Genomic DNA, 9015 nt, shown 5'->3' with positions numbered 1-9015 from the left:
AAATCATCTGAACGTCCTGGCCGTTTAAAAACTTTGTCAGTTGGTCAAAGGTTTTAATTAAGTCTCGTCGATTGTCTCACAAAGGAAAAGGCTTGTGTCGCAAATTTTTTCTGCTTTAAAACGGTCCATATAGGGTTCGCAAAGTTATTCATGATAACACTGTTGAAGTAGAAACTCTTAAATCACGGCGCTCTAAGTGAATACATCATATATCGAACGTTAAAATTTAAACGCGTAGAGAACACAGGCATACCGCGCCGTGTTCTAGCGGCAGCACATACACAATGCGACAATCAGTCCGCGCGCCGCACAAGGGAACCGTTGACCGCAAACAATTACTTCCTACGTCACGCCTACCTACAGCTTATCGAGCGCTCAGTGCAAATGCGCTGACAGCCGTAAACAAATACACAGTCTAATTCCTCCGGTTAAATTCAGTATAAAGCTATAGTGACTTGATAACGTATCATGTTATTAATGTTCAGTTCTTCCATGGTACAGTTGTATAAAATCTTTAAGAATTACAGGTAAATTCTATGCGTGTCCGACATTAAGAAGACTTACTATTGAGAAAATTCCAGGAAGAATGTAATTTCGAGGAAGAAAGTAATAAACTAAAAAGGTAACTATTAACTGAGTTTATTTTTCAGGTAACATATTTCTACTTAGGTATGTACATTATACGTAATTTGATGCTTGCGATTACGTGATTTATACTTTGTGTTGAATTTTATGCTCTATGAATTTACTTGTGAAGCGACATGCTGGCGTATATTTGCTGATTTTGACAATGTTTTATTAATGAACAGGGTTGTTACTTGTGTATATTATGCTTCGCTTGGCTGCTATGCTTATTCACTGTGTCATATTTTTCATTATGTGCCTGCTGTGCCTATTTATTTAAATTATATTTGTCACCTGATTAGTTGTGCTGATATGGCTATGTATGTAAGTTATACTTTGTAATTTATCTGCTTGCGCCTTCATGTTTACTTATTAAGATTACATATGAACATTTATTTGCTTATGCTGATATGATGCTAATGACTTATTTATTATGTAAGATATATACTTGCTGCTTTGTGTATGGATTGCATATTTACACATTTCTGTTTTGTTATCATAACTACTCTTTAATTTAGGATATAGAAATACTTATATACTGTGTATGAACATAGAGTTTAGGTTACACTATGGTATTAATTATAGATATATATTGTTCACTTGGCAGAGCCTCTTTGTAGGGATTGTGCTGCATCCACTTATTGACATTCTGTTCTCTACTGGTATATTAACTCGCTATTGCATGTTTTGCTCAAACTCAGTGTTTTACATTTTAAGGTAATGAACTGCTACAATTCTACGAACTACATGGGTACTTAAACTTCACTGAAGTCACATGAACTGGAGGTTTTATGGAAACTGTATGAATTCATTATTATAGAAAGGAAGCTGATGCATGAAACACCAACACTAGCTTTAGACTATTGACATTTATTACACTGCATTCTTCATGAGCAATTGAAATAACAAGTGACACTTGACACAAAGAAATACTCCACATGTTTGCTTCTGTTTTGCCATGATTCTTGAAGTGGTGCACACACTGTGAAATATTACCATTTATTCATTCAAATTCTTATGTGATCATTAACACTGTATACTCACTCCTATTTACTAAATGTTATTCAAACTGAAGGCTGTTAGAGGTCATGTATGCATTTCTTTTATTTTATGATGGACAAGGTAACAAAAATATATTTTATAATTCATAATGAGTAGAAGATTTGGCTCAGGTGGATTACACAGAGGTTGTGTGTGGACATTGTGTTTTCAGATTGTATGGGATGATCAATTGAAGTTTGCACTAGGATTTTATCTGTACTTGTTCGAGGAGACTAACTAGAGGAAAGAGTTGTTATAGAAGTGAAATGATATAGGTGATCAGGTTTATATGTATCGACGCATTGAAGAGGAATTATTGAAGTATTGATTGTGTGATACTGATGTTTGCGTATGTGTTGGCAAACTAACAGCTGTTCAGCAACTGTATATTTTGATGTGGCTTGGCAAACATTGGTCTTGATATGATGACTATGATGGTGACTAACTACTAATGACTATTATACTCTGCTGCGACTGCTACTCTTGATACACGTGTTACACATCAAATTTTGATAGAATTGCATCTACACAGTTAACACTATTCAGTTACACAGTAGTACTTAGTATGTGGATGGAAGATGAGTAGGTGTGTTTTCCTTTCCTAACCCCAAATAATTGGTACCGACCTACATCCTAAATATTATTTTACTTATTTGTTGTGGCTTGTACTGCCACCCATAAATATTATAGGTTTATTGATATTTGTGTGTTTGTAATGATTAATATGATAACTATCTGATATCATTTGTGTGTTTATTATAATTTGCATGTTTAGAGTAAGAGCATTGATAATAATTTTGTAAAAGCAATTGTGTGTGCATTCAAACTGTTGTTTGTGCTTAAACCTATTATCATTGCTGGGTGCCACTTGGAAATGTTTATTTTCTGCTGAGGAAATGTGATGAACTGTTTCATTTCTGCTGATGAAATGTGATGGACTGTTTAATTTCTGCTGATGAAATGTGATGGACTGTTTAATTATTGCTGGTGAATATTATGGGTTGTTACCTGCACTTGTTCAACATTGCTGAGTGCCACCGTTGGAACTGCGACCACTGATGTGATGTAACTCATTCCTGCCTACACCTACTCGCCATTGCTGGGTGCCACTGTTGGAACTGTTTAATTATTACTGGTGAATTTTATGGGACTGCTGTCGGCACCTATTCGCCATTGCTGGGTACCACTGTTGGAACTGCTACTACTGAGATGATGTAACTTGTTGCTGTCTGCACCTGTTCAACATTGCTGGGTGCCACTGTTGGAACTGCTCAACGACTGATGAGATGTCACTTGTTGCTGCCTGCACATGCTTACCATTGCTGGGTGCCACTGTTGGAATTACAACTATTGATGTGATGTCACTCATTCCTGCCTGCACCTGCTCGCCATTGCTGGGTGCCACTGTTGGAGCTGTTCAAATACTGCTGATGAAATGTTATGGGGCTGCTATTTGCACCTGTTGACCATTTCTGGTGCTACTGTTGGAACTGTCAACTACTGTGAGGAGTGCTACTTGTTTATTGAACTATTGAAAAGATTTTATGTGACTATTTGTGTAAACTGATTTATTGTGTATTTACTGTTTTTGAAATGTTATGAGACTCTTATCTGCACCTATTCGTCATTGCTGGAGCCATTGATTGAGCTGTTTAACTACTCTGAGAAGTGATACTTGCGTAAACTATTATGTAAAATCATATGTATGTAAGCATTTGTATTCCTTACTGTATTTTTATATATTAGGTTATTGAAGGGTCAGTGCAAAGCCAAAATTTATTTAGTTATGTGATATTTACTTATTAATATCATCTTTTATTTTTTGTCTTGTGTTTTTTTGGACGAATCTGGTGGTATTTTCACCACCAATGCTGGCAAAAATACCACCAAATTCTAGCCCATGGAGGAGGGGCATATGAAAAGTGGCTACACTAAGTCACAGCGCCAGAGATTGCGCTGAAGATTATTATTCCGCCGCCTCCACTGGCGCAGTAGTAGTTCAGCAGATATCGAGAGCAGTCGTTGTTCTGTTGGGCGAGAGAGTAGACGATCTGAGTGTTGACTGAACTGTTGCACTGTTCGGTTGGTGTAATGTATAGGTGGAAGATGATGCAATTGTCAGAATATATTTGAGAAAGGAGATGGTCTTTTGATTTATGATGCTGGTGTAATGGAATATTTTCGTCAATATATAATGAGGTAAAAAGGTATTACAGTTTCCTTTAATAACAATCCCTCTTGCTCACAGGTACAGTCAACAAAGCATCTGGCTCGTGTTCGTTTATTAGACTTGTAATTCTGGTTTCTATGTGCAATTATAGTAATTCTGGTTTTTCAATTAGTTCATTGTAAATGGTGTTTAAAATATTTTGTCGTATTGAGAAAGAACCGACCCAGATACATGTACGTTGAGTCACACTACCATACACAGAACAGTTACACTTGTGCTTTGTTGTTTCGTAGCTTTTATAGTTGCAGGGGACTTAATTAATCAATTGTGTTAATGGAAATTCTATGTCATTCTTTATTTGTATTTTGTGCAGTCAGATTGTGTGCTAATAATAGTCAGGGCCAACCGGTTTCGAGACTTCGTAACCGGTCACACAGCTAGTAAAATTATTGCATTTATTCATTAATATTAGTCTTATCTTTTTAATTAAGCCCCCATGCACCATGTTTCAATCTTGGGATGTAAACTCGGCCAGAAGTTGGAGACTGCGAAACAAGACTCATCCTACCAAAAGACTATCTTCCATTCATCCATAGTCCAGGTTTGGTGACTTCAGCACTACGTTTTCCCGCTGCGCGCATTTGCATCTCTTGGAAATTTGTGGTAAGTTCTATGGGATCAAACTGCTGAGGTCATCGGCCCCTAGGCTTACACACTACTTAATCTAACTTAAACTAGCTTACGCTAAGGACAACTCACACACCCATGCCCGAGGGAGGACGCGAACTTCTGACGGGGTGGAGCCGCGCGAACCGTCGCAAGGCGCCCTAGACCGCATGGCTACCCCTCGCGGCTTTGTGTTTTTTCTAATTCCTGCTCGCCCTACAGTCCCCTGCGTATGGAACAGTGCTCGTTTGTTTCGGTGCTGACAGGGTTCGCAGGTGCGACTTTCAGTTCTGCTGTGACCTTTGCTGCTGTCGTCTTCAGTGACAGTCCATCACGATCACCGATCACACACTTTCGTTAGCATTGCGACTTTGCGGATAATGTTTCTCCGCTTTCCTCGTATGCCATATGAGTCTGTGATGCGGTGCCTCCTGCGACACCAAACATGTGACCTATCTTGATTATGGAAGCACACGCCATACGAGCACCGAGAATTTGCCCACGTTCGAATTCAGGTATCTCCGACATAATGCACTCACAACTTCACAGAAACACTGTTCTGACATGGCTAACAATTACAAAGTATTGAGGACATTACACAGAAGCCACAGTCAAATACCACGGCGGAACTTGCAGGCTTGGCTAGCATCAGTATTTATGTTGAAGCATGCTTTTCTCACGGTCTTTCCATATATCTGTCCAACCGCTGCACGTGTACACTTTCCTGAGCAGACAGAAAAAAAGGTAAAGATAACGAAAAGTAAGGAGGAAACTTCAGTCATCGGAGGGACTGGATGTTTCCATCAATTGTTATGATGACGATGACGATGACTATGATAATCGCTTCACTGGCACATTTACATCAATACCTATTGGTAATAAGGAACCTAAGGAGTTATGCTGCATCGGTGGTGAAGTAGATAAAGGCAATGAATTGTGATATGGGTGTGTTCGGTACTCTGTTTGCAATCATGCTACATGTATTGAAGAAGACAGCTCAAGATTATATTTGTGATGACTGTGCGATGAAGACAAGGTCGTTCTAAAAGCTGCTAAAGTGTGAAATTCAAAGTGATTACAGATTCCACGCTACTCTGTAAAAACACTGTAAAGTTCTTAATGTCTAACAGAAGTTGGCAGATAATTTAATAGAGACAACTTTCACTTATGTGTATTTAGTAGAAGCTTCACTTCTTAAGTGCACAATTCCCTGAAAATTGCAGATAATCACCCCATCAGATGCTGGGCAATCACACTTTGCGAAATTGCAGTTACACGTTTTTTGAACTGATTTTTTTTTTACATGTGAGCTGTTTTAGTATAGTTAACTTAGAAAAACTACAGCAATATCACATACAGTTGTTATTAGGTTGCGTATTATGAAAGAGTCAAAGTAATAACTTTTGATTAAGTTCACTCTGTTCCCTCACTTTCTTTTGCTGAATAAAAGGCACTAATACACTGACAGAAACAAAATCGCAGCACCAAAAAATAATTAATGTACGAGGTGCATTCAAGTTCTAAGGCCTCCGATTTTTTTTCTAATTAACTACTCACCCGAAATCGATGAAACTGGCGTTACTTCTCGACGTAATCGCCCTGCAGACGTACACATTCTTCACAACGCTGACGCCATGATTCCATGGCAGCGGCGAAGGCTTCTTTAGGAGTCTGTTTCGACCACTGGAAAATCGCTGAGGCAATAGCAGCACGGCTGGTGAATGTGCGGCCACAGAGAGTGTCTTTCATTGTTGGAAAAAGCCAAAAGTCACTAGGAGCCAGGTCAGGTGAGTAGGGAGCATGAGGAATCACTTCAAAGTTGTTATCACGAAGAAACTGTTGCATAACGTTAGCTCGATGTGCGTGTGCGTTGTCTTGCTGAAACAGCACACGCGCAGCCCTTCCCGGACGTTTTTGTTGCAGTGCAGGAAGGAATTTGTCCTTCAAAACATTTTCGTAGGATGCACCTGTTACCGTAGTGCCCTTTGGAACGCAATGGGTAAGGATTACGCCCTCGCTGTCCCAGAACATGGGCACCATCATTTTTTCAGCACTGGCGGTTACCCGAAATTTTTTTGGTGGCAGTGAATCTGTGTGCTTCCATTGAGCTGACTGGCGCTTTGTTTCTGGATTGAAAAATGGCATCCACGTCTCATCCATTGTCACAACCGACGAAAAGAAAGTCCCATTCATCCTGTCGTTGCGCGTCAACATTGCTTGGCAACATGCCACACGGGCAGCCATGAGGTCGTCCGTCAGCTTTCGTGGCACCCACCTGGATGACACTTTTCGCATTTTCAGGTCGTCATGCAGGTTTGTGTGCACAGAACCCACAGAAATGCCAACTCTGGAGGCGATCTGTTCAACAGTCATTCGGCGATCCCCCAAAACAATTCTCTCCACTTTCTCGATCATGTCGTCAGACCGGCTTGTGCGAGCCCGAGGTTGTTTCGGTTTGTTGTCACACGATGTTCTGCCTTCATTAAACTGTCGCACCCACGAACGCACTTTCGACACATCCATAACTCCATCACCACGTGTCTCATTCAACTGTCGATGAATTTCAATTGGTTTCACACCACGCAAATTCAGAAAACGAATGATTGCACGCTGTTGAAGTAAGGAAAGCGTCGCAATTTTAAGTATTTAAAAGAGTTCTCGTTCTCGCTGCTGGCGGTAAAATTGCATCTGCCGTACGGTGCTGCCATCTCTGGGACGTATTGACAATGAACACGGCCTCATTTTAAAACAATGCGCATGTTTCTATCTCTTTCCAGTCTGGAGAAAAAAAAATCGGAGGCCTTAGAACTTGAATGCACCTCGTACAGTAATGTAATTTTGAGAATACATTTGTCTAGGTGACATATTTAAGCCATAAACTCAGCAGAGTTAGATCATCCTTTGATTGTCAGCCGTGGAGAGTGAAATGAGTCATCAGGACGGCGGTGAATTCGTTTAATTAACTTCTTTATATCCGCTCTCGGCCGTAGTACATTCAGAATGGCTTGATGGAGGCGTTATACACAATAGAGAACGGGGCCAAGTGTGACATCACTCAACATCTCCGGCTACGATCAGTCCAGTAGGCAATCCCACGGGCCGGCCGTGACTCCCTCCAGCGATCGGTCGTGACTCAGGACAGGCTGACCTGTCCCGTGGTCAAACAGTGTGCTCCGTACTGCATTGCAGGGTGTGGCTCTGCGTTCACAGGTGCAGGCTGTGATACTGAGATGAGAATATTTCAGTGCACGAATGGCTGAGTGGTTGTACGCTACAGGCTATGTTTGCTTAGGGCTTAAGGCACGTACTGTAAACACTTCGTGGTGGCAAGTGAGGGAAGGCTTCCATTCTTACACTAGCATACTTCAGCATCAACTTTTTCCACAACACATCCACCTCGCTCTGTGTCGCAGTATCTGTCAGCCGTGTTTTGCTTCTCAATGCATAACACACTTACCTGCCTGCAGCTGTCTCTGTTGCATCTCACTTCCGCTCTGCCGTCCTTTTTGACAAAATGTGGTCGATATGCTACATTGCCCTCCTTTTTATGGAGACGTGGCCCCTCGGGTCGACCAGACTAGATTATCCTTTACGCTAGAGTTCCTGGCTACCAGCCTTTCTGGCCCTGTTTCACCTCTTAAGAATTATTCTAACAATTGGTTTCCTTAACCCTTTCACTTAATCTTACGCATTTATACAGGGCTCCTTGCTCTCCTCTTTAACTCAAAACCGTGGATTTTATTTCAATACCAGCCTTTTTCCACAATAAATTCTAACTCTCTATCCCAAATATATTTTACTAAGATGGTATCTGTTCTTTCGGACATGTCCGAAAGAACAGATACCGTCTTAGTAAAATGTATATAGTTAATGCTCACCGGCAACTTGACCATCTTCTTCTTCTGTGCGAATGCACAAACAGTGCCCGAACTCTTACGGGAATCGGCAACGCGCCGCGAGTAATGAGTATAATGGGCGGGGGCACTACGAATGTAGTGCGGGACAATACGTTGAGAATGTGGGTTTCGCGGGAGGCGTGCCAGAGATAAATCCCTGCAGTCGCGCTATCCTCTTGTGTCCTCGCTGGCTCAGATGGATAGAGCGTCTGCCATGTAAGCAGGAGATCCCGGGTTCGAGTCCCGGTCGGGGCACACATTTTCATCTGTTCCCGTTGACGTATGTCAACGCCTGTAAGCAGCTAAGGGTGTTCATTTCATTGTAATTTCTCTATTCCAAAGTAACAAGCTAAAATGATTCAGTTATCCATAACACTACCCTCTTGTGTGTTCATCTTCCTTCTGCGGCTTTTGTACTCAGGGCATCCAGTCCACTGGAATCCGAATGACGGCTGACTAAAAACTCTAGTCTTGTGCTTCGTCTTCTACATACCAAAACAAGGACTACACTCAGCCAAACAAGTGCCACTGCAGTGGCTGGTATACAATAGTCACTGTTGTCTCTTTCCTGTGCCGACTTTCCCGATATAAATTTACATGTTGCAAGAAGACTTCCAG

General features: G+C 41.2%; 1 non-coding gene across 1 annotated transcript; it reads left to right on the top strand.

The window, feature by feature from the left end:
- Positions 1-8578: 8578 nt before the first annotated feature.
- Positions 8579-8652, top strand: Trnat-ugu (transfer RNA threonine (anticodon UGU)). The gene has a single exon. It is a non-coding gene; the product is annotated as a tRNA-Thr (tRNA).
- The last annotated feature ends 363 nt before the right edge of the window (positions 8653-9015 follow it).

The sequence above is a fragment of the Schistocerca cancellata genome, chromosome 9 (genome assembly GCF_023864275.1).
Source record: "Schistocerca cancellata isolate TAMUIC-IGC-003103 chromosome 9, iqSchCanc2.1, whole genome shotgun sequence".
Classification (NCBI taxonomy): Eukaryota; Metazoa; Arthropoda; class Insecta; order Orthoptera; family Acrididae; genus Schistocerca; species Schistocerca cancellata.
The sequence above is the reverse complement of the archived record's forward strand: the minus strand, read 5'-3'. Positions and strand labels throughout refer to the sequence as shown.